At 35.7% G+C, this 24,047-nt stretch overlaps 1 protein-coding gene across 11 annotated transcripts in view; it reads right to left on the reverse strand.

The window, feature by feature from the left end:
- ATOSA (atos homolog A) overlaps positions 1–24,047 on the reverse strand; it is an 87,179-nt gene that overhangs the window by 59,455 nt on the left and 3,677 nt on the right. The window lies entirely within an intron of this gene.

The following is a 24,047-nucleotide window of genomic DNA, read 5'->3' on the forward strand; positions in this document are numbered from 1 at the left end:
AGCTGACTATAATAATCAAATCTTTTTTGGATTCAGAACATGAACAAGCGATGGAATTTCTGCAAGAAGAAGTCAAAGAAACATTGTATCATAGAGCACTTAGAGCATACATGTAGGAATCAAACGTTTGGGATAATACTTGCTGTAGGAATGATTTTTCACAAAAAAATGACCAAAAGAAAAAGAAATACTCAGATTGTTACCCCTTCCCAGCCTGAAATTTTAAATTACAGAATTTTTTTGAAGAACTATAAATGAAATACTATCTCATATTATTGCCTGGTGATTTAAGAATAAACAAAAAAAATTATTTTATTTAAAATAAAATCTGTTACAGCAATCACACTGCATCTGATAAATATAAGAACTTCTATTTGCTATTGTATCAAATGGCTAAGAGAAAAAAGAAATCACTATTTTTGAGAACTGAAGTATTTTTCTATTTTCAAGTACAAAGAAGTATAGTTAATTTAAAGATTTGGCACAGAATAAGACAATTAAAATTCTATTGTCAAATAATAGATAAATTCAAAGAGTTGAAATATGCTAGCAATGTCACTAGCCTTAACCAGAGGAACTTTCAGATGTGTAAGACCTGTAAGAACCATCTTTAGGTGCTGAGCCCAGGAATAAAATCTGGGATTCTGCCAAGACTATTCCTCCTGCAACAGAAGGCAAAGCTTTTGTGTGACACAACAGTAGATCCAAATTTCTTGCCAATATCATGTACCTTTATTTTTGCAGCATATGAATGAAATCACCCTGCTCTTGGAAAGTCTGTTAATTCTTAAGAAATAAACCAAGGGGAAGGGAGTAGTAAACCAGTTCAAGCAACATTTTGGTTTTTGTGGTTGTATATTAAAAAATAAAATAGTAATTGATGAGAGTGACAGCTAAAAAAAAATGGAAATAACTAGATTGACTTCCATGTGGTTAGAGCTACATTTGATGAACTTGGGTCTACTCAGCATACTTCTGCCTCCCATCCCTGCCCTTCTCATAGCTCCTCTTCTGCAAATGAGTGCTTTATATTGCAAAGGCCACCAAGTCCAAAAACTATAATAGTTTTCCTAATTTTGCCATAATTTTTATAACTCCTATCAAGTTCAAGTTTGGGGGTACACGTAACGAACTGAAAAAACTAAGAAATGCCAGTCTTTTAAAGTTTAGCAACATGTAGGTTCACATAAAACACTTTTTTAACGTTTAAGGCCAATTTATTTTGTAAATTTTCATCTACTATTTGAAATCCTTAACTTACTATAAATATATATGTATCTTTAAAAATGATCAGTAATGGGTGCAAAAGCATGAAATGTATTTTGAGTTCTTTTCAAGAAAAGATATATCTCTCCTCTCTTATCAAATAATGCTACCCCTTCCTAATAACAAGCACTTCTTGAAGAGAACAACAATATCAAAACCAATCCTATTCCAAAATATATCATTTGTAGAGATAAAAAATAAAGCTTGAATATTAACTTGGAATTTATATTATATTAATTTTATTCAGGCATAAATTACCTAGTGAATTAAAAAGGAGCCACTTACACAACCGGGTGAAACTGGATAAGCAAAAGAAAATTGTTCATAAATGGGTAATATACTAATTAGTATTCTGTTCTGCTTTAATTAATTTAAAAGAATCATTAGCTAAATCAACTATGTAAAATATAACTTCACAGTACTTGAAATTATGTAAAACTTTTCTTTATATCTAAGATATTTTAAAACTTGCCTATAATTAGTTGGATAAACTGGTTTTTCCAGATCTCATAAACTGTAACCCATATTCTGTTCAATTATTACAAATACTGAATTAGGTTCAATTTAATAAGACTGTACTATATTTGCAGTATTAACTAAGTCAGATATGGAATTATTATATTTAATTAAGGTTTACTTTAATTTAAAAATATTATCTTAAACATTTCTGGTTTGTCTTCAAAATCCTTTATTTTTTCAGTTTTCTATATGGACATTTAATAGAACATGCCACTACCTTTGCAGTTGGATTTTACTACTATCTTTTATCTGAACTGAGAAGTACTAGCCAACAGATCAAATAATTAAGAGGTTATACAATTTGAGGTAGCATCCTCACAAATCCTTTATAGAAAGACACCATGTCAAAAGTATGTCAAAATTCTCACTAAGCTAAATTCTGACAATCTCTGTCAAATTCAGAAACAATGAATTTCAGTTAAAAATATGTAACTTATATTAAATACATTCTCCTTAACAGCTTTTATTTTAAAAACACCTCCTACCCCCAAGTACAGTTAATACTTCTGTCTAAACCTCATTCTCTTCCCAGTTTTCTCATTTTTATCAAAATTTTTTTCCCCATTAAAGTAAGCATATTGTATTTTGGTTTCTTTTCTCCCTACTCATTGTTCAGATCAGCATTTTAATAATCTTTTAAGCAATGCTGTTCAAAGAAAACAGGCTATATGAAGCTAAAGAAAATTCCCTAAGTTCAACGTCTTTCAACCTGAGATCATTTTCCTGGACCTATTTATTAAAAATCCATGCAAAGCAAACACTACAACTCTAAACAGCCACAGAAAATTGGAAGCTTAAAAATAAAGCCGTTGAAAACACTTCATTACACACCTTCTCTGTGAAGCCCTTTGTTTCCACTGAAAACCATACTGGAATCCTTGTATAAAATAAGTTGCCTTCTGGCTGTCAATAGCTATACAGTCAGTAACTGAGGGATCCAGATGTCTGCAGTGGTTAAAACAAATGTTCAGCAGTGGGTGCTGATTCCGCTTCCCTCTGTGTAAGGTTTTTCACAAAGGCAGCAGAGTAAGAGCTCACATAGCAACAGCACTCACAGCTGATTGGATGGAGGATACGCTCTGCCGCCCCTGCTCGCTAGGTCCACTACAGCTTCCTGTCTGCTTGGCAGCGGTATCTTGTTGTCTTTGCTCCTCTTACCAACTCAGCTGTGTTTAGGCAACGTGAAAGGAAAGATCAGTAGAACGATAATGACAAAGTATTCTAGCATGAGCCCCTAAAATGTGCGTCTCTGGGTGCTTTTAAAAAGGAGAGAAATTCATAGGGCAAACATTTACTTCAGTCAGTGTTTCACATAAAACTGAGGACAAAGAGGGGTAGTGGAGGGAATCAATTTATTACTTCGCATTTCAAGTAAATCAGGCTCTACCAAGTGAAACCCTCTGAAAACAAAGAATACAAAAATTTTCGACAATTAGGATAAAGCATCAACCTCCATCTGCCTAGAACTATGAATTACTTTACAACAAAGTTCACAAATTCCAAGAAAAGCACGCAGGACCAGTTAGATAGTTAAAATGAGACAGGGCCTAAAAATAGTCCTCCCTCAAATTTATGCAGTGCCTTTTAAGAGGGCAAGAAAAATTGAGGTTAACAGATTGCTTAGAAAAAGATTTTAAAAGGAAAAAATAATTGCTTAGTAAACTCTGACAACAATAGAAGATTTAACTAGGTATCTGCATTAATAATATCTCTTCTTACATAAACGACAATGACATAAAATATAAAACAACGACACTGAGCCTGGATTAATTTATTTTCTCTATCATAAAAGTATCTGGAGACAGGAAGGCATAGGAATTTTTTTACCCCTAGGTTTCAAGTACTGGGCTTCAATGTACCAATCTATGTACCAATGTACTATCTCCACAAGCTTTAAGAACAAAAACATAAATCCATCCCCAATTTATGAAGATGTTTGGGGGAGTCAATGCAAGTGTAGTAGGAGATAAACAGATATGAAGAATCAGAAAAATTCCTCATTTAGGAAATATTTCCCTTGAACTTCACACAAGCTAGGATAGTGTTTTTCAAACTTTTAAAGCAATGGAACCCTTTTAATTTGCATTCTTCCAATAAAATGACTTATTAGTAGTGGCATTAGGATTTCTATACAGGAGGGGTTTGTGGGAGTAGGCAGAGGCAACAGCAGAAGCATACTGTTTATTACTCAGATCTTTGTTGATGTGGAGTGTCTTGGGGGTAGGGCAGAGAGGCTGATGGAAATGTTGGCACTATTAAAGCACCCCATGAGCACCATGAGGCTATTTTTAAATGAGAGGCTACAAATAACACTGCAGTTTCATATCAGCCCCAGAATCTACAAAATTCCTACCCCTGAAAAAGCTTTTAGGATCTCTGGAGTTCTACAGTATACAAACAAGAGATATAACCTGTAAGAGTTAAATCTTATTATTACCTTAGTGTAAGGAAAGAACCTGATCCTTGGCTCCACAATTAGCCAGAGGGAGAGCTGCTAAGCCCTCTGAGAAATAACAAGAGAGAAGATGTGTTTAGGAGCACAATACCTCTGAGCTAAGTGACTCGGAGAAAGAATGGCATAGTAGAGAGAACAAGGACGCTGGAGTCAGGCTGACCAACCTGGGTTCAAAATATGAATCTGCCATTTACAAACAGTAAGACACTATACAAATTACTAAACCACCCTGAGCTTCAGTTTTTTAATCTATAAAATGGAGTTAACTCACAGGACTATTGTGAAGGCTAAAAGGTGCTCTTTGCCAGCCAGACTGCTTTTTTGGTTACTAAGTCTCTTCAAAACTTAGGGTCTTTGCAAATACTATTCTTCTTTTGCTAGGACTGGTCTCCCACAACCCCTTCCATTGATAAGTCTCCATTAAATTTCTCTTCCCCGGGGCAGCTTTTTGTGAGCCAAGACTAGTCTCAGGCTCCCTGTACTTTTTTCTTAGTACTTAGCTCACAGAATGTTAAATAATTATTTGCAAAAAGACTGGTTGGACATTCTCCTCCAGTACACTGTAAGTGCTTTAAAGGGAGGTACTACATCTGTCTACATTATTGCTTACCTAACACCATACCTGATTTATATTCCACATACTATTTTATTTGATTTCATAACCTTGGGAGGTAAATACAAGTATCATTATCTGCATTGTTCAAATAAGAAAATCAGCTCTAAATGTTTATTTACTTAAGTCATACAACTAGAAGTCAAAGGAAATAAATTTTTTAAAATTTTTGGATGAATAACTTTATAATTCAAAATTAACTTCTTCCTATATCTTTGAAAAAAAGAATATATAATCTCTAAACTGTTTTAGAATACTTCCTTTCAGTTAGAATTCTTAAATTCTTAGAATTTTTAATTAAAGGCTAATGATAGCCTGTTTCTATAATCTAAAACTACTGATTAACATATACAAAGAGAACTTATTGAAAAAATATTAACTTTAATCAGAAATATGTAATTATAAGTGAATAAAATGAACTCCAAGAGACATGCCACCTTAAAAAGTAAAATCCAGGGGGGGGGGGGCTTCCCTGGTGGCGCAGTGGTTGAGAGTCCGCCTGCCGATGCAGGGGACACGGGTTCGTGCCCCTATCCCGGAAGATCCCACATGCCGCGCAGCGGCTGGGCCCGCGAGCCATGGCCGCGGAGCCTGTGTGTCCGGGGCCTGTGCTCCGCAACGGGAGAGGCCACAGCAGTGAGAGGCCCGCGTACAGCAAAAAAAAAAAAAAAAAAAAAAAGTAAAATCCAGCCAAGAGATTTATTTAGTGAAATGCTTCCTCTGCTACCAGTTTTCTAAATGGTAAATAAATTTCAAAATGGCACTTTACATAACTCTGAAGAATGCTTGCGTTTTTTCCTGGTTCATCTTGGTACACAAAGCTATAAATAATCTCAACAGTCTACAAGTTAAGAATCTGAATAGGACTTCCCTGGAGGCGCAGTGCTTAAGACTTTGCCTGCCAAGGCAGGGGACACGGGTTCGAGCCCTGGTCCGGGAGGATCCCACATGCCGCGGAGCAACGAAGCCCATGCGCAACAACTATGGAGCCTGCACTCTAGAGCCTGCGAGCCACAACTGCTGAGCCCACGTGCCACAACTGCTGAGGCCTGCGAACCTAGATCCTGTGCTCCACAACAAGAGAAGCCACCGGCGATAAAGAGCAGCCCCCGCTCACCACAACTAGAGAAAGCCTGCACGCAGCAACAAAGACCCAGCACAGCCAAAAAAAAAAAAAAGAATCTGAATAATATAAAATGCTATACTAAGTGCTAGTCTCAGGTTCCCAATTCTCAACACTTAACCATGAAAACCCCCCTTTTTGCCCAGCGTGGTCACAACTGTACTCTCCATAGACCAGTTCAAGAAATATAAATTATTTATATTATACTAATGTAAGGAAATAAATAGGAAAGCCGATCTTCCATAAGAGTTTTCTAAGGTACATATTCCAAATATAAAATGGAAAAATTTGAATTATCAACTGTTTCAGATCATTTGTGTCCTCTGTTAGCAGAAACAATTGGGAACTATCTACTTTTAAGATACCTTAGATATAACCATGCTAGCTTGGACAGTTTTTAAACAAAAAGATATACTGCTAGAAGAAAAAAAGAACCCTTCAAAGGTAATGATTACATAGCTGCTATATATGTAGGCCCATGGGCCAGGCATGGTGCTAATTTCTTTACATGCCCATCTCCTCTGACTCTATGGTAGTTAACTATCCTGAGGGATGAGGAAACCTGCTGTAACCTGCCCAAGTAAGCAGAACTAAGTGGGCAAAGCCAGGAATTAGGTCTTTCTAAATCTAATATGTGTGCTTCTAACAATTCCTTTCATAATTACATTTCCATAAGATAAATATGGCATCACATAAGAATAAAGTTTAAATACAGAAATCTCAAGTTAACATTTTCCACTTATTACTCATTCAATAACCACCACTACAGCCCCATTACACCTCAGAACTGTCACTGATACACTACTTATAATACAGAAAAACAGGATTTGACTGCTAAACAGGGAGCCAGGCTGTAGCTATAGTGAAGGCACAATAAAAGATTCAATCTGTAAAACTTCACTACTTCATAATCACAGAACACATACCTGATTCAGAGAAAAGTATAAAGGGAGTATTATAGAAATGAACATTGAACCAGGAACCACAGATCTGGGTTCTAGTCTACCACTAATGAGCTTTGTGATCTTAAGCACTTCTCTGAAATTGCTCACGTCTAAGTCAGGAATCTTTTTTTTTTTCCTTTTCTTTTCTTTTTTTTTTTTGCCTGCAATATTGGTATGTTGTAAGGATCAAATAGGACAAGAAATAATTATTTTGAAAACAACAAAATGCTACACAAATAGGATATTGTCATCCCTGGTGGTCAGTCTTCTAGGGGTTGGCACAGTAAACATGTTTGCACAAAATCCAGTGTAATTACTGAAAAGATCCCTTAAAGCAGCAAGACATAGTGGAGCCTGTGCTCCACAACGGGAGAGGCCACAACAGTGAGAGGCTCGCGTACCGCAAAAAAAAAAAAAAAGCTATATTAATTTCCACTCACATGGAGATTCCTAGTGATCATTATTGCTGAAATGATTATCCAGTGATTAGAATTTATTATGACATGGTACCAATAAGCCAAGTGGCCAAACAACAATCCAAACATACTGTGTTTTTAAGAGCTAAAACACTTTTTAAATTTAAAATATTAAAATGTACCTAAGAGACTTAATTGGGATTCTCATCTTTCAAAAGATTTGGGGTTATGATGACCTACATTAGTTCCAGAAGCAGAGCCTTGTTTACAAAATCTAAGATCTTGGAGAGGAGAAAATGTTCTAGCATGTTTTTTGGCATCACTCATACTACATTGTTTAAAATGAGCTAGAACAGGGATTATTTATAATCTAAGCTACTGGACAAACACTCTAATAATATCTTATCCACACACTAGTCTGATTTAATAAGTATCAAGATCAGGTATAAGAATCCATTTTTAATATCCTATAGTACTTGGTCTTAATAAAAATATCATTATTTATTTTCTTTTTTAAAAAATTAATTAATTAATTAATTTTTGGCTGCATTGGGTCTTCATTGCTACACGTGAACTTTCTCTAGTTGTGGCAAGCAGGAGCTACTCTTGGTTGCGGTGCACAGGCTTCTCATTGTAGTGGCTTCTCTCCTGTTGTGGAGCACAGGCTCTAGGTGCGTGGGCTTCAGCAGTTGTGGCATGCGGGTTCAGTAGTTGTGGCTCGCGGGCCCTAGAGCGCAGGCTCAGTAGTTGTGGCACACGGGCTTCATTGTTCCACGGCATGTGGGATCTTCCCGGGCCAGGGCTCGAACCTGTGTCCCCTGCATTGGCAGGCAGATTCTTAACTACTGCACCACCAGGGAAGTCCCCTATCATCATTATTAAATAAAATATGTGCCAGGATGCACATGGGTTCCCCTTTACCTATACCCATATTTCTTTAAAGATATGATCTGGGATGTTGTTAATCTTCTGCTATTATAAAGAATGGTATGTTTGATTCAGTCTTAAAAATCTAGAACCGGGCTTCCCTGGTGGCGCAGTGGTTGAGAATCTGCCTGCCAATGCAGGGGACACGGGTTCGAGCCCTGGTCTGGGAAGATCCCACATGCCGTGGAGCAGCTGGGCCCGTGGGCCACAACTGCTGAGCCTGCACGTCTGGAGCCTGTGCTCCGCAACAAGAGAGGCCGCGACAGTGAGAGGCCTGTGCACCGCGATGAAGAGTGGTCCCCACTTGCCACAACTAGAGAAAGCCCTCGCACAGAAACGAAGACCCAACACAGCTAAAAATAAAAAATTAATTAATTAAAAAAAAAGGCAGCATCTTCCTATGCACAATTGCCTTCATAAAAAAAAAATCTAGAACCAATCAAGGATTTTTTATTCTGATAAAATGATATTTTAGTAAAAGTATTTCCATGCAGATAATGTATCTTACATTTACTTGTCCTTTAGATGATCACAACTTTGTGAAATAAGAATGAAGAAACAGAATCACCTAACCCAGGTTTAATTCCAAGTCCTGGTTTGTTTGTTTTTTTTTCCCCCACAACTAGCCATCACTGGTAATGTCATTACCTCTACTAATTATGCCAATAGTCATACAAATGACAGATTCTGCATTTTAAATTTTGGAGAATGTTAACAAAATCTAGTAAAGTAAATTAGTTATGTGGAATTAAGACAACCTCATGTAGCTTTAGGACTCAATTGCTAAGCCCTCAAAGTTTTAATAATTTACTTGCATTTTTTAAAATTTTGCTAATTTCAGACTATTTCATATAGTCTCATTTCCAAATGATATAACAACTCTTCTGGCTACCTGTATCACTGCAAACTCTAATGTATCTAAAACTGAATTACTTTTCCTCTGATTAGGATTCACCATTATCACTCCCAATTTCCTAAGCTAACAAACTTTGGAAGAATAAAAATAGCCACTGATTATGTGTTTATTAAGTGCCTGATACAACCACTTTACTCAGGTTATGTCATTACAACAAACCTATAAAATGAATACCATTATTATCTCAATTTTAACCAATGAAGGAACTGAAGCTCAGGGAAGTTTGGTAATTTGATCAAGCTTACATAGAGTAGGTGACAAAACCAGAATTTTAACCCAGGTCTTTCTAGTTCTTCTAAATGCTAAAACAATCTGCAGGATTAAATGTGAAATTAATTTAAGGGGCTGGGACTATCATTTTCTTTTTAAATGAAACAGGAAAAAGATGAGCCACCATTGCATGAGCAAGATTGAATAATGAGTTTTGCTTAGGAGGAGGGAATGTTGTTATAGGGCAGCAACTTCAGCTGTCTTTGTGGGCAGTCAAATGTTTAACCTACTGCTCCGTTTGACACTGCCTCTCAGTTACCACCACCCCCTTAATTTTCCCAAATAGGTGTTTGGTTCTACCTTATCACATTCAACCAACATGGACTTTGGAAGCATATATTAAAGGCTGATATTAAGTTTTACCTAGTTTGAGAAAGAAGTAGTTGCTAGAGATTTACCACCAAAATGCATGAATTCTGTAACTACTAAATACACTTTTTTGTGTAAAGGGAGAGTTTTTTTCTTCACACAAATGCTACAGTCAACCTCTCAAAGCTTTCCATTTTCAATACAATTTCAGTTAACACAATTATTTTACCCAGCAAGCCAGTGCAAAGTACTTATACTTTGCATACCTTAATAGTTTCTAACATTTTAGACCAGGAAGGTTTTAGTTGCATCGCCTAGAGGGGAAAATCAACAAGGCCTCATGAACTAAGCACCTCAATTGAAACCTCCACTTACTGAGAATAAATTTCCATTCCTTATTCTCAAAAACGAAATAAAACAGAACAACCAACACATACATACATACCCTATATTCAAACCAAAAATATTTGAGACAACCACAAATAGAAAAGGGTAGTGGAACGTCAAAGTTCTACAAGTCTGTACAGGCCATCTGATACTCTTTTCCTCTGGGCCAGTTCCCCTACTCCCTACCTGCGCCTCTTCCAAAATAGCACAGGGTAACCTCCAGTCCTGATTTGTCTGTTGACTCAGGGAAAAAAAGTCAGGAAAGACTACATTTGACTACAGGTTCCATAGGGCAAAGATCATGTTAGTTCTTGCTCATGATTGTATTTCCACCACATATGTGCCAGGCACATAGCAGGTGCTCAATGAATATTTGTTTCAGGAGAAGAGAGGGAAAGGAATCTAACTGTCCAAAGTTTTATCATACTTAACAGTAAATTCTAAAAATGATAAGTCATTTTATCCATATACTATGTAATCACTAATTTAAAGTTTATTACAGAAGGCACTGTTCATAAGAATTCAGATGACTTTGAATAAAAATTTTTTTTTGCTAAAATATGTGCATTTTGGTAGAAACACTTTAGAAATCAAGAATTTCTGAAACAAAGTCCAGGTGTTCTGTACCAAATCAAAGCAAACATTCCATGTTGTCAATCCCTTGATTTAGTACAAGAGTCCACATAAATTATAAAATATTAGATGCAATATCCTACAGAACACAGCTGGGGCAAATTGTCTGCCTTGAGCTATATTTAAGCTAGCTAAATACAGAATAAAATACAAGTTAATGGAAGACAAGATTTGAGTGCACTAGCAGGACAACAAAATGGCTAATAACTAGGGTGAACATAAAATTCTTTGTCCAAACAATGACACATTTAGAGTGAAAGGAGACAACTGTGAAATAGGATTGAACACAAGCGCAACAGGCATAAAACCAGGACCATCCCAGGTAGCATTTAATCCATCCCATCCCCCAAGAAAATGTGAATTTCATGGTTAAAATAGATATACAAAATGGTTAAAAAAATAGATATATAAAATGGTTAACTTAATTTTTTAATGTAAATTTTTATTCCATGAAACTCACTGATCTGAGTCAAAATATAAAATTTATGATATTTTATATCTGAAATACTTTACAAGTGTGCATTAGGTTTTTCAAATGTCCTTAAAAAAAAAAAGTTACCATATGCAACTCACTACTCCTAGCTTTCTTGTCTGAAGGGAAGGGAAAGAAAGATCAAGTCTTCACCCACAAAGCACTGACAGTGATTAAGCACACAATAGGCACTTAAATGTTTCCTCAAACATCTAATAAATGCCAGCTCTGAGCCAAGCACCATAACAGGTATGAGGGAAGAAGTCAGATGCCGTGCTGCCCTTGGAGAACAAATACTCTAGTGAAGGAAGCCCAAATTGTGGTATGTGTCCTAGTCTTCTTTCATTTCCTAAAGCATGCCGGTCTCTTTCTAAATTCTGGACCTTTGCACATACTATTCCTTTGGCCTGCAATGTTCTTCTCCTCACTCGTTACACAGCTAGCTCCTTGTTCTCACCTCACTTTCTCAGAGAGGCCTTAGCTAATCATCCCAACCAAAGGGGTCTTCTCCCTGCCCTAAGTTGTCACCTTCTTAACCTTTGTATATTTCCTTCAGAGCACTTAGAACATGTACTTACCTTACTTGTTGAAGAAATGTTAATGTATTAACAATAATAGGTAACATTTATTGAATATTTCTTCAAAATCAAATACTATTCTAAGCACTTCACATGGATTACTTCATTTAACTACTATGACAGTCCTTTATTTGGGCCTTTACCAGCCCTGCTTTTCACATGACAAAACTAAAGATGGATTTCCTCTATAATTCTTAATAATAAGCTTACACTATTTCTTGACTTTTAAATTTTAGGTGTTATGTCTAATTTCTTTATATTCCTTTCTCTTTTTAGCAACCCAGTTTCAAGGATTAAATATTTCTTTCACTTTGAGTTACCATTTGACTTTCTTTTAAAAGTATGTATACATTACTTGAGAAGAATGTTAAAATATAATCACCTAGCCTTTGGTTCTTTCAAGTTCCTTGAGGAAGGCTGGATGATCATGATGTCATTTCTGATGCCAGAACCTAGAGGCAACTGTGCTCTTGCTAGAGGTAATAGAGTACAGAAAAATACTCAACTGGCTAGCAGGTAATTTAAGTTTTACTTTTGTAGTTAGGTTACTTCTTTTTTGGGGGGCCTTATGTTTTCTCAACTGTAAAAATGAAAGAGACTCACACTCTCTAAGGATCTTTCCAAATCTGATGTCTAGCAATAGCATAACTTTTAGAGTAATTTCAGAATAACAAAAGCATTTTCATGTCCTGAGCTCTTCAAAATGGAATTTAATCTGTACCACGATGTAACCTGATGATTTTTTTTTCATTGTTAGTCATTCAGAGTCCCCTGGCAGATCCCTGAACTCTGCAACATAAGCTACAAGAAACAGCAAAGGCCAGGGTTGTTATATGCTGGACTACAGAAACATGTCTCCAGGATTAGCATTCAACCAACAGAATAATTACCAAGATTTGAGTATACTTCCTCAAAGGCATAGGTATGTTCCTTATTCCAACTTCTGAAGAGCAAGTCAACTTAAGAAGAACATACATGCCCAGAGAAACAATTTTTAAGAAAGGAGATATGAATGATGGAAAATAAGATTTCCTGCTGTGCTCTTTCTACCACAATACACTGCTGAACAAACCCCTCTTATGAACAAGGTTTTTTTCTTGAAGCTTTGGTGTGAAAAGTGTTTAGTTGGTTGGGTAGTGGAGAAGATATATGTTCATTCTCTCCTTAACACAGCTAGAGAAGCTTATCAGTATTGTGGAGAATCTCCTTACTCTTAATGCTCACATGCAGTTGGGAGGTACAAGGGCTTCTAATCCTACAGAGTTCATTAAGTTTCTGCTAGCAATTGTCTGGAATGAGAGAAGGAATCTCCAACTTCATCCTGTTCTTTTCCCCTTTATTTGTTCTAACACACAGCTACTTTAAAATAAACTGTGCAGTTTACTACTCTGACCAAAGAATATCATAAAACAATAGCCATGGTATTATCAGTATTGTGTGCCATCTTAATATTCCCAAGAATTTTCATAAAAGGCAATACATACTAATCCCTCATATATTATAACGAATGGTGGTGAAGGGAAAAACATATAGAGAAGAAAACAGCCAACAGTAGACATGAGTGTCAGGTAATTTTTATAATACCAGATAATAATGTAATTTTGAGGGCTAAAAAACTGAATTTAAGACTGTCAGACATTCATTAATATCTCTGTTCTGGTTTATAATGAAATTATATAAATGTATTGCCAAATTATTCTTCCAAAAAGTTCTCTTAATCATACGAAACAGTAATTAATGGTGCCCCACTATCGAATGAATGAAGCTCAAAGTCCTCAGCTTGACATTCAAAACCCGAATCCCCTCATTCCTAAGTAACCCTTCCAATTCACATTAGTCTACCTGCTAGCCCTCAAGCATTTTTATTGCTCATGTCCTCTCTTCCAATCTTCCCCCTCTTAATCTCTGTAAAATTTCCATCTATCCAAATCATACTGTCTTTTAAGGCTCAAAATGCTGTCTCTGCCAAAAGACAGGCTTTGCCCGGAAATTAATCATCCCAGCTGAAATTAATCATTCCCTACAAACTCTGATAGTAGACATTATTTTACCATTTACTGTACTCAGTTACAAATATCTTGTATTATGTTTGTTTGTTTGTAGTTATCTCATTTGATCCTTCCAATAACCTTGAGAAGTGGGAATAAATATTCTCATTTAGAAACAAAAATGGACACTGTAGAATTAATTCTTAGTTATAAAACTAACAAATCACAGAAAAATAATGCAAAAAGTTTTCCAGTAATAAGTTTTATGCTGCAACACAAAGATATTAAAATGCATGCAAGCATTCATTCAATGACAAATATTTACTGAGCAGCTACTAAATGCCAGGCACCAGTCCATGCATGGGGAAACACAGCAGTGGACAAACGCCACTAAGTCCCTGCCTTCTTGAAGTTTACGTTCCTATTGGGAGAAAAACAAAAAAAGCAAATAAATAAACATAGAACAGCAGGTCAAGTAGTGGTAAGGACTATGAAGAGTAACGCAGAGTCAACAGACAATAAAAGAACTGTACTCTTTTGACAGGATGATCTAGGAAGGCTTCTTTGAGGAGGTGACAATTGAGCATAAAGTCAGATAAAGTAAAAGACAGTCATGAGACTTATATTCCAAAAGGGAACAGCAAATGCCAAGTCTCCATGGTGCCAATGTGCTTGTGGTGACTGAAGAACAGCAAGATCGATGTGCCTAGAGTACAGAGAACCTTAGAAAAGTACCAAAAAAATGAGGTCAGATAGGTAGCACGATGCTTCAGGATTAAAAATGGAATTCTTCCCAATGCAAAAATAATTTAAAATATAATTCTTTTTCAATTGAAAAAGTCTTAGAATCTCACCAATACTCATTTTCCTCTTAGATCTACTTAGTCCAGGTAATTTTTTATAAAAAGCTAAATAAAATAAGGAAAAATCTACTAAAATCCTAATTAACTGTCCTATTTACATGAACTAATTTTTTTTCCAGAAGCCAATCATTTTATTTACTTGTACCTTTACATATTCTTATGGTGTACTCCAAAAGCTTTCTAAATGTTGTTCAAACATCAGGGTCTAACTCCTTTTCTGTAACAGAAAGCAACTTACTTCCTTAAAAGGCAGTATGACTATAGACAATACCAGGACAACTAGAGAAATATGAATATAAACAGTATATTAGATATTAGCATTGTGCTAATAGATTTCTTGGGTGGGATAATTGTATTGCAGGTATGTAGGAGAATGTTTTTATTTTTAGGAGACACACAGTGGTATGATGGTAAATGTTTAACAACTGGCTCTGCAAAGAAAAAAAAAAAAAAAAGCCCTGGTTTGTAGCACTGCCAATTTCCATGGTGTAAATGCTGGTACCATTGCTGATTTCAAACAACCAACCTGATGCAGAGCTGGGAAGAAATGTACACAATCAGCTTTCACATGCTGTTACCAGCCAGTTCCATACTGAAGTACACAGGGTTGAAGTGTCATGACGTCTGCCACTTACTCTCAATTTATAAAACAAAAAACAAAACAAAACAAAAAAGCCCCTATGTCTGTCTGTCTAACCACTTACCTATCTACTGACCTCCCACTCAAGAGAGATAAAACAAAAGTGGTAAGATGTTCACAATCCATGAAAAGTATTTGGATGTTAACTGTATGATTCCAAATTTTCTTGTGGGTTTGAAATAGAGCAAGCAATGTACAGAAGTTTAAAGAAATCCTATGGCCAACTCTTTTGTATACCAAAAAATTTGTTTGTATATCAAAAATTTTTTTGTATGTCAAAAAAAATTTGGGAAGTATACCAAATATGATATAGATCTTTAACTTAAAGTTATTTTTAAGATCAAAACCTTGGAATTCCCTAGCGGTCCAGTGGTTAGGAGTCCACATTTTCACTGCTGAGGGCTCAGGTTCAATCCCTGGTCAGAGAGCTAAGATCCCGCAAGCCGCAGAGCGCAGCCAAAAAAAGAAAAAAGATCAAAACGTTTTTAAAAAAAGCAATTTGCCAATACTGAATGCTAAAGTTATACATTCTCCTACTATTATGAATTTAAGTAGAAGTGACCCACTGGATAATGCAACAAACCATGATATGTCTTCACAAAAGAAAATGGCTGATTTGGTTAAAAAATGTAAAAGAATTCTCTAGATGTCAGAGTAAAGTTTTATCAATATAAATAGCCCGATTTCAGCTATTGTTATCAAATTTTAATTCCATTCAGAATATATAAGTTTAATAAGTGGGAAAATAAAAAATAGGAACTTCATATTAATTTAAAATGTTAATTCCTAACTATAAACTAGTTGTGCTCTCAAAAAGGATAAGTTTTAAAGTCCAAATAAAAGTCATACTTTGAATAAATATTATTTATAAATAATAAATAAATAACAATTATAAAGTTATGACTAGATTCCCAGGCTAGCCTACCAAAGGTTTCTTAACCTATAATATTAGCCCATTTCTTACAGCATCATGGAACAAGTGTAAATTCTGGGTCACAGAAGCAGAAGGGCCATGCTCTAAGCACTGAAATCAATCCTAGCTTATATTCTAAAATAAAGAAAAAAGCAATTTGGGGCACCATCTGACCATTCTAATAATTTCCATCAACCTCCTTCTAGTGTCCACCCCCACCCGAATCTCCTTGCCTTAACGCTGCTCTAAATGCTCTTAATGGTGTATGATCACCCAGAAATAGTTGGTGTGCTCCAATTACCTACTTTCCCTCTCCCCTTGCATGCACGTTACAGATGTGTAGTTCAGTACTTGTTTCGAGTTCCTCTAGTTGTATATTCCAGAATACAAGGTTCAGAGTGACAAACAATAAGGGCCTATTGATCTCTTATGCCTTTTATGATTAACTTTCACAACAGAGTACTAAAACATTCATTTCCTCAGTGCAGCTGATCCAAGTTGTGTATCCTTGGAAATAAAACACTCACCAATCTCTATCCCGTGCCAGGCACAAGCTAGGTGCTGAACCATAGGTTCTCAGTTCATCTTTCCCACAATCCTTAAGGTTGATGTTATTAGAACAAAAAGAACTGAAGTTCTGACAGGTTATGTAATTTGCTCAAGGTCATTTGGCTGATAAGTGCTGAAGTTAGAATTTCTAAGTTTGACCCTAAAGCCTTAGGGTCTTAACTCTTCCTTTTTAGCATGCTGAAATTTGAGCTAATTTTATAAAAAAATATGCCCATTATTTCAATAATCCTGGAAAATGTATAATTAAATATACATTTATTAATCTAAATGGATCTCTTGTTGGTGTAATTTCAATCAGAATAACAAGGGGAAACTTTAAAAAGGGAAACTTTAAAAACAGTAAAAACCAGGTACTATGTGAATGGATAATTTTAGACAGAATGAACCCACCTAAGATACACTTGGGAGCACCTGGCCCTTTACTCATCTGTACAGATGATCCTGTCCATAGGGCAAACCAGTCAACATATACAGCATTTCACACCTTATAAAGTTCTTTGACACATTATCTTACCTGAAACTCAGAAGCAACACTTTGAGCCCAGTACAATTTACAGATGAGAAAACAGGCTTGGAAGTTGACCCAAGCCACAGAACCTATAAGTGACACAATGAGCCCCAAATCTAAACTCTAAATCCTTTGAGTCTTTATCCTACTTATACTCATAAATCTGAAGTTATCCAACACATTTAATCTCTCTTTCTTTCAAAGAAAAGTAACAGGAACAAATTCAGCATGGTGGTTGGAGAGCAGAGAGCTACCAGAAGATGTCTGTGTGTGGATCATTTGTTAAGTAGATGTATATAAACTGGGGACCACCTATACCAAACAGCTTTTGCCTACTTCTTATTTTACAGCATTTTATTTCAATTTAATCAATTTTAAAATATAACCTTTTTTAAACTTTTTATTTTACATTATAATTTATTAACAATGTTGTGATAGTTTCAGGTGTACAACAAAGTGATTCAGTTATACATGTATCTATTCTTTTTCAACTTCTTTTCCCATTTAGGTTGTTACATAATATTGAGCAGAGTTCCCTGTGCTATACAGTAGGTCCTTGTTGGTTAAATATAACCTTCTTTTAAGGTAAGTTATGGGCAAATACATCTTAAATCTATTTTTTTAATTAGGTATAAAGTGATAATAGACTAACAGTCAATAACGCAAACAAATTCCTAAAGTGAGAGAATTTCAGGTGGTGACACTAAAACAATCAATGATTGCTAATCATCTGCTTCTACTCCTATTTGCTCCACAAATATTGGGATATACTAGTGATTCATTCTTTCAGCAAATATATATTAAGCACCTCCTATGCACCTACCATGTACAAGGCTATCTGCTAGGTGATGGAAATATAGTTGTGAACAAGAGATAAGGTTCTTGTCCTCATGGAACTTAAAATCAAGTTGTGGAGACAGACAATAAGCAAAGAAAAAAATCACAAAATGTGGTAAATGTGGGACTTCCCTGGTGGCACAGTGGTTAAGAATCCACTTGCCAATGCAGGGGACACGGGTTTGAGCCCTGGTCTGGGAAGATCCCACATGCTGTGGAGCAACTAAGCCTGTGCGCCACAACTACTGAGCCTGCACTCTAGAGCCCACAAGCCACACTACTGAAGCCCGCGTGCCTAGAGCCCTCGCTCCGTAACAATAGAAGCCACCACAATGAGAAGCCCGCACACCACAACGAAGAGTATCCCCTGCTCGCCACAACTAGAGAAAGCCTGCATGCAGCAACGAAGACCCAACACAGCCAAAGATTTAAAAAAAAAAAAAATGTGGCAAATGCTATGAAGGAAACAGACTGCGGAGACACAGAACAACATAGGACACTAATTTAATAAATAATAATAACAGCTAGCATTAACTGAGCACTTTAGATAGAGTAGTCAGAGAACATCTCTCTGAAAAGTGATATTTAAACCAAGGTCAGAAGAATGACAAAGAGCTACCTACGTGAGAACTAGGGAGAAAGGCTTTTTAGGCAGAGGAAATAGTGCACACAAGGCTGTGAATGGTCATCAAAAACCTAAAAGGTGGCCAGTGGAACTGGGCATGCTGAACAAGGGGAAGAGATGCAAAAAGCCTTATTGTAATTTTACTGGATGAGTTTCTTTTATATGAAAAGGAATATATGAGAAATTTCAACTCAGGTTATTGCTAGGTCTGTCTTTGGTATTACACATGGATTAATGTCTAATATTTTGACTAGCTACTGGCATTTTTAGCCAGTCCATCCTGTTTCAGTTTAAAAAGAAAGTCTGACATAATCAACGTCAGATTTTTCACTCATTTGAGCAAAGACAGAATTAACTATTGACAAATTGACTTTGGTTTACCTACTAGGAAAGAAATACTGTTTCCTGGTACTACAATTTTGCTTTTTCATTAAAAAAAAAAGTCAGTATTAAGTTAGAATTTCTAAGTTTAACATTCCCTCAGTTTTTAAAAACTTCAGCCTTAAATGGGGGAAAAATACTACCATAATTAGGTGCAAATTTGAGAAGGACAAAAGAATAAATGAATATAAATATTCTTCATTTAACTAATTTTTTTCTATACTTGTTCACAATACAGAATGCTTAGGCCCCATGGGTTTCTTCACTTTTTGAAAAGGAAATCAGCTTTTGAGTCACTCTCCCTATGTACACATTAGCCTCTCAATTCTGCCTTCCAATTATCTTTTTTTCTCATCCTTCAAAGAAATGACAGTGTTCCACCCACTGAATCACTTCCTTCTTACTGAATGACAGGCAAAAACATAGGGAACCTCTATGTCAAGCCCTTTAGTATTGAATCTCAGAAGTTGTATCAAGCCACCAATTATTTGACAGCTACTGATGTGTCAAGACCCATTAATGTAAATGGATGAAAGATCAACAGCAGTCATTTTTGGACTTGAGATCACAGGGAGTATACAAAACATATACAGCTTAATTAACCCCTTTCTTTTGTCCTCCCCAGCTTTCCCTAAATGATTGACTTCTTAATTATAATATGTCCAATTGTAGCAAGAGCAGTTCACATTTGAATGTCTACTATATCCCAGCCATAGTTCTAAGCACATTACATGCACTAACTTATTTACTCAAAGTAACCCTAAGGCAAGGTACTATTACTTCCTCCATTGTAAAGATGAAGAAGGTGAGGCACAAATAAGATATACAGTTTTCCAAGATCACAATAATTAGCAAATCTGTTTTTCATTTTCCTCAGGCTTATTTTAAAACAAATTTGGTCCCAATATCTTATAATACTTTAATATAACATACTCCTACCAGTCGGAAGGTTAAGAGCATGTACCCAAGCTTATTTCAAATCTGGGCTAGCCCTCTTATTAGCTGTATAACCTTGGGTAAGTTACCAAACCTCTCTCTCTGACTCAATTTCATTTATCTATAAAATGGAGATGACAATAGCATCTAATTCCTTGAACAATTGTGATATTTAAATGAGTTACATATATAAACTACTTGAAATAGTGCCTGGCACATAGTATGTAGAAGAGTTAGCTGTTATTAGTAATAGTACCACACCACTTCCACCCAGGGAATTTAGCAAAAGCCTGATCTATTTAATCTAGTCAACACTTCTTTTCCTCTAACATCTGTCATTTGTATTGTCTGACTTACATTGGCTAACAATGAACTATTCTTAGCAAGTAAGCAACACATCTAATTCCCATGCTACTTTTTTCTAGTCCTTACCACTTCTTTCCTCCTATTTCCGTTGCCCAGGAAGAACTGCTTGAGATTAAAATGGTTTGCATTATACTCTAGGCAAGTTCATAAGCCATCGCAATACTAAAGCTAAAGCCTAAATTTGTAGTACAATCAAAAAGGGGGTTTCTTAGTCTATTCAGCCTGCTATAACAAAATACCATAAACTAGGTGGCTTATAAACAACAGAAATTTATTTCTCACAGTTATGAAGGCTGGAAAATCCAAGATCGAGACACTAACAGATCTGGGTGTCTGGTGAGGACCAGCTTTCTCATTAGGCAGTTGTCTTTTCATTATAACCTCAGATGGTGGAAGGGGTAAGGGCACTTTCTTGGGTCTCTTTCATAAGGGCACTAATGCCATTCATGAGGTCTTCACCCTCATGACCTCATCACCTACCAAAGGCCCCTACCTCCTACTACTATCATCTTAGGGCTTAGGATTTCAACACATAGATTTTGGGGACACACAAGTATTCAATCTACAGCAGAGGGAAAAAATTAAGCATTCCTCTCAGTTTTAACCTCAAAAAATCAAATTGATTGGTATTTTATTTGAGGAACAGGTTTTTCACTAATAGTTTTTACTTAAGAATTATAAATGACTTACAATATGTGTTCAAATATGAATTGAAACAAAGTATGTTTAAATTATTAATGCCTTGATGATTTCCTAGATGTTATAGGCCTTAACCTTTCATAACAGTTGATAAGCTCAGACAACATTCTTAGAAATGTCTGATGAAGAAACTGTTTCTAACCAAAGCATAAAGCGTAGCAAAATTGACATTTATCTTTTAAATTGAAAAGATTTTGATTCTACTTAAATTGTTGAACAATACCATGAACTTAGGACTTTTGAAACCTTGGGACTTCTGAAATCAAAACATAAGCTTATATTCTATTATTTTGAAATATATTTTTATAGAAAAAATATGCATTCAAAAACATACAAAATTAGAAATACCATACATTTATAACATAAATAAATATTAAATGTTAAAAACATAAAATGCTTTAATTGCTTCTATGCAAAGACCATACTTTAGACATCTCTTGAAACACTGGGCATTCAATATCTAACTAGGATCAGATCCAAACTTTACATCCTTGAGTACAAGGTGAAGTAACATTGTTTAACCTCTCCAGCTGCCCAGCTCCAGTTAGAATTTAACACCATTTAAAAATATATTTCGGGGCTTCCCTGGTGGCGCAGTGGTTGAGAATCTGCCTGCTAATGCAGGGGACACGGGTTCGAGCCCTGGTCTGGGAGGATCCCACATGCCGCAGAGCAACTAGGCCCGTGAGCCACAACTACTGAGCCTGCGCGTCTGGAGCCTGTGCTCCGCAACAAGAGAGGCCGCGACAGTGAGAGGCCCGCACACCGCGATGAAGAGTGGCCCCCGCTTGCCACAACTAGAGAAAGCCCTCGCACAGAAACGAAGACCCAACACAGCAAAAATAAATTAATTAATTAATAAACTCCTACCCCCAATATCTTCTTTAAAATATATATATATATATATATATACATATATATATATATTTCCAGGAAGCTTGGTCCACCCATGCCACCCCTTGCATATAGAGGTAAAGATGTAATTGTAATAACAAATGACACAGAAATAAATTACACATACATCAAGCATCCTTTCATAGCTTTTGTATCTTCTCAGATAACTATACATTAAAAGCCTACTAAATCTGCTTGAGCCTTAGCAGGTTACAGGCTATGAATGCAAAACGAAACGAAACAAGATACTATTAGGTTATTGCTCATTTGACTATTTCTTTACCTCTGTTGAACATATTTTATAACTGACCAACATATAACCATCTGTAATATCTTGTTTAACATGGTAATGATCATTTATTTAAAACCTACTATGTGCCAACCAGTGTCGTATTTCATTCTAACAACTATGAGAAGTTGGAATTATCCCCATTTTACAGACAAAGAACCTGAGACTCTCAGAGATAAAGGAAATTAATGAAGATTACACAGCTAGCAAGTAATGGAACAAGGATACAAATACAGGTCTGATTCCAAAACCTGTGCTAATGATAACATCAAAGATTCATCTTTGGCAGCATTGCACAAGTAATGTTATATAACTGCTTAAAAATTTAGAAAAAGAAAAAAGAGGAAAAAAATATTTACCTCAGACTATAGTAAAATTCTATTGACTACTGTGAAACGTAGCCATTGTACAGTAACATCTTAATTATCTGGAAGTACAGTAGAAGGTCTTTTAATTTTCACTTAATCAACTAGCAAGATTGTCCAATGCTTTCCATATCTTCCATAGAAGCAAACTGACAGACATGAGCAGCTAATAAGTTACTTTCCAGTTGCCTGCACACTTCTACTCCTACTAGTTGAGTTGTATGCTTAAGTAGTATCTGGTATTTATTCCCAAACCTGCTTATGCGAATTTATTTTAAAACTATATAAATCAATGAAATGAATGCAAAAAAAGGTTATTTCTGTGAAAACTACGTTGAATGCTTTGGAAAGCGCATATTTTGATGAACATAATTTTGATGAATATATATTCCCTCTCCTCCCAAAACAAATTTCTGTTGACTACACAAATATCCTTGTAATTCCTGGTGTACACAGACACCTATAAAATTGTGTGAAACATTAAAAAAGAATTGAACACTTTTTAAATGTAAAATATTCCACCCTTGGATTTTTTTGCAAAGTCTTATTCCACTTTAAAGAAATCAAAAGTAGAAATCTTAGGTGTACATTTTTGGTGTGGTTTACACAGGAAAGATCATATCTAACTCTGAAAAACAGACCCCATTTCACCCCCAAAAAAGGGCCTTGAGCCTACACCAAAAGACAAATGAAATAATTAAGGCTATTATTTTTTCTGATTCCTCATTTAAGCTAACTTTTTAAATTAGCCAACCAACTACCAAATACAACCATGTAGGATAAGAGGGTCCTTTTGTACTCAGAAACTTTCTGAAGCACAGCTGTATACCACTAAGCAAATATCTCAGAGTTTCCACACTAGAAATCGTATACTTTCTTAGCTTCTGAATGAATATCTGAAGGTTTTCCTATTTATTCTCATTTTTTAGAGAACTCAGTGTTAAGCATGGTTATCTAGTTCTTTATCCCAGAGATTAAAAGCAGTAAAATTAAAAAGAGACAAGAATAAGCATATTGACAACAAAGACTGTTGACAGCATGGGAATTCAAAAATCAGATCTTAAAAAAAATAGGCTGAAGTGGTTTAAGCTAGAGGAAAAAAAAAAATCTCTGTCCACATATCATGGTTACAACTGAAAATATTTTTGGCATTTAAAGAGTAAAGTTTCAGTTATCCAGAAAATTAACTCATATAGAATAGCTTCTTAGATACCAATGTAGAAAAAGTGAAGTATTACTGTTGTCAAGCTCTCCCATAATTGTGCCTTGCCAACCACAGGTCAAGAAATCAATTCAATGGGTTATGCAAGCAATTTTTAACAACAGAAATAGAACAGAAAGTACA

This window comes from Mesoplodon bidens (genome assembly GCF_964165515.1).
Source record: "Mesoplodon bidens genome assembly, chromosome: 3".
NCBI lineage: Eukaryota > Metazoa > Chordata > Mammalia > Artiodactyla > Ziphiidae > Mesoplodon > Mesoplodon bidens.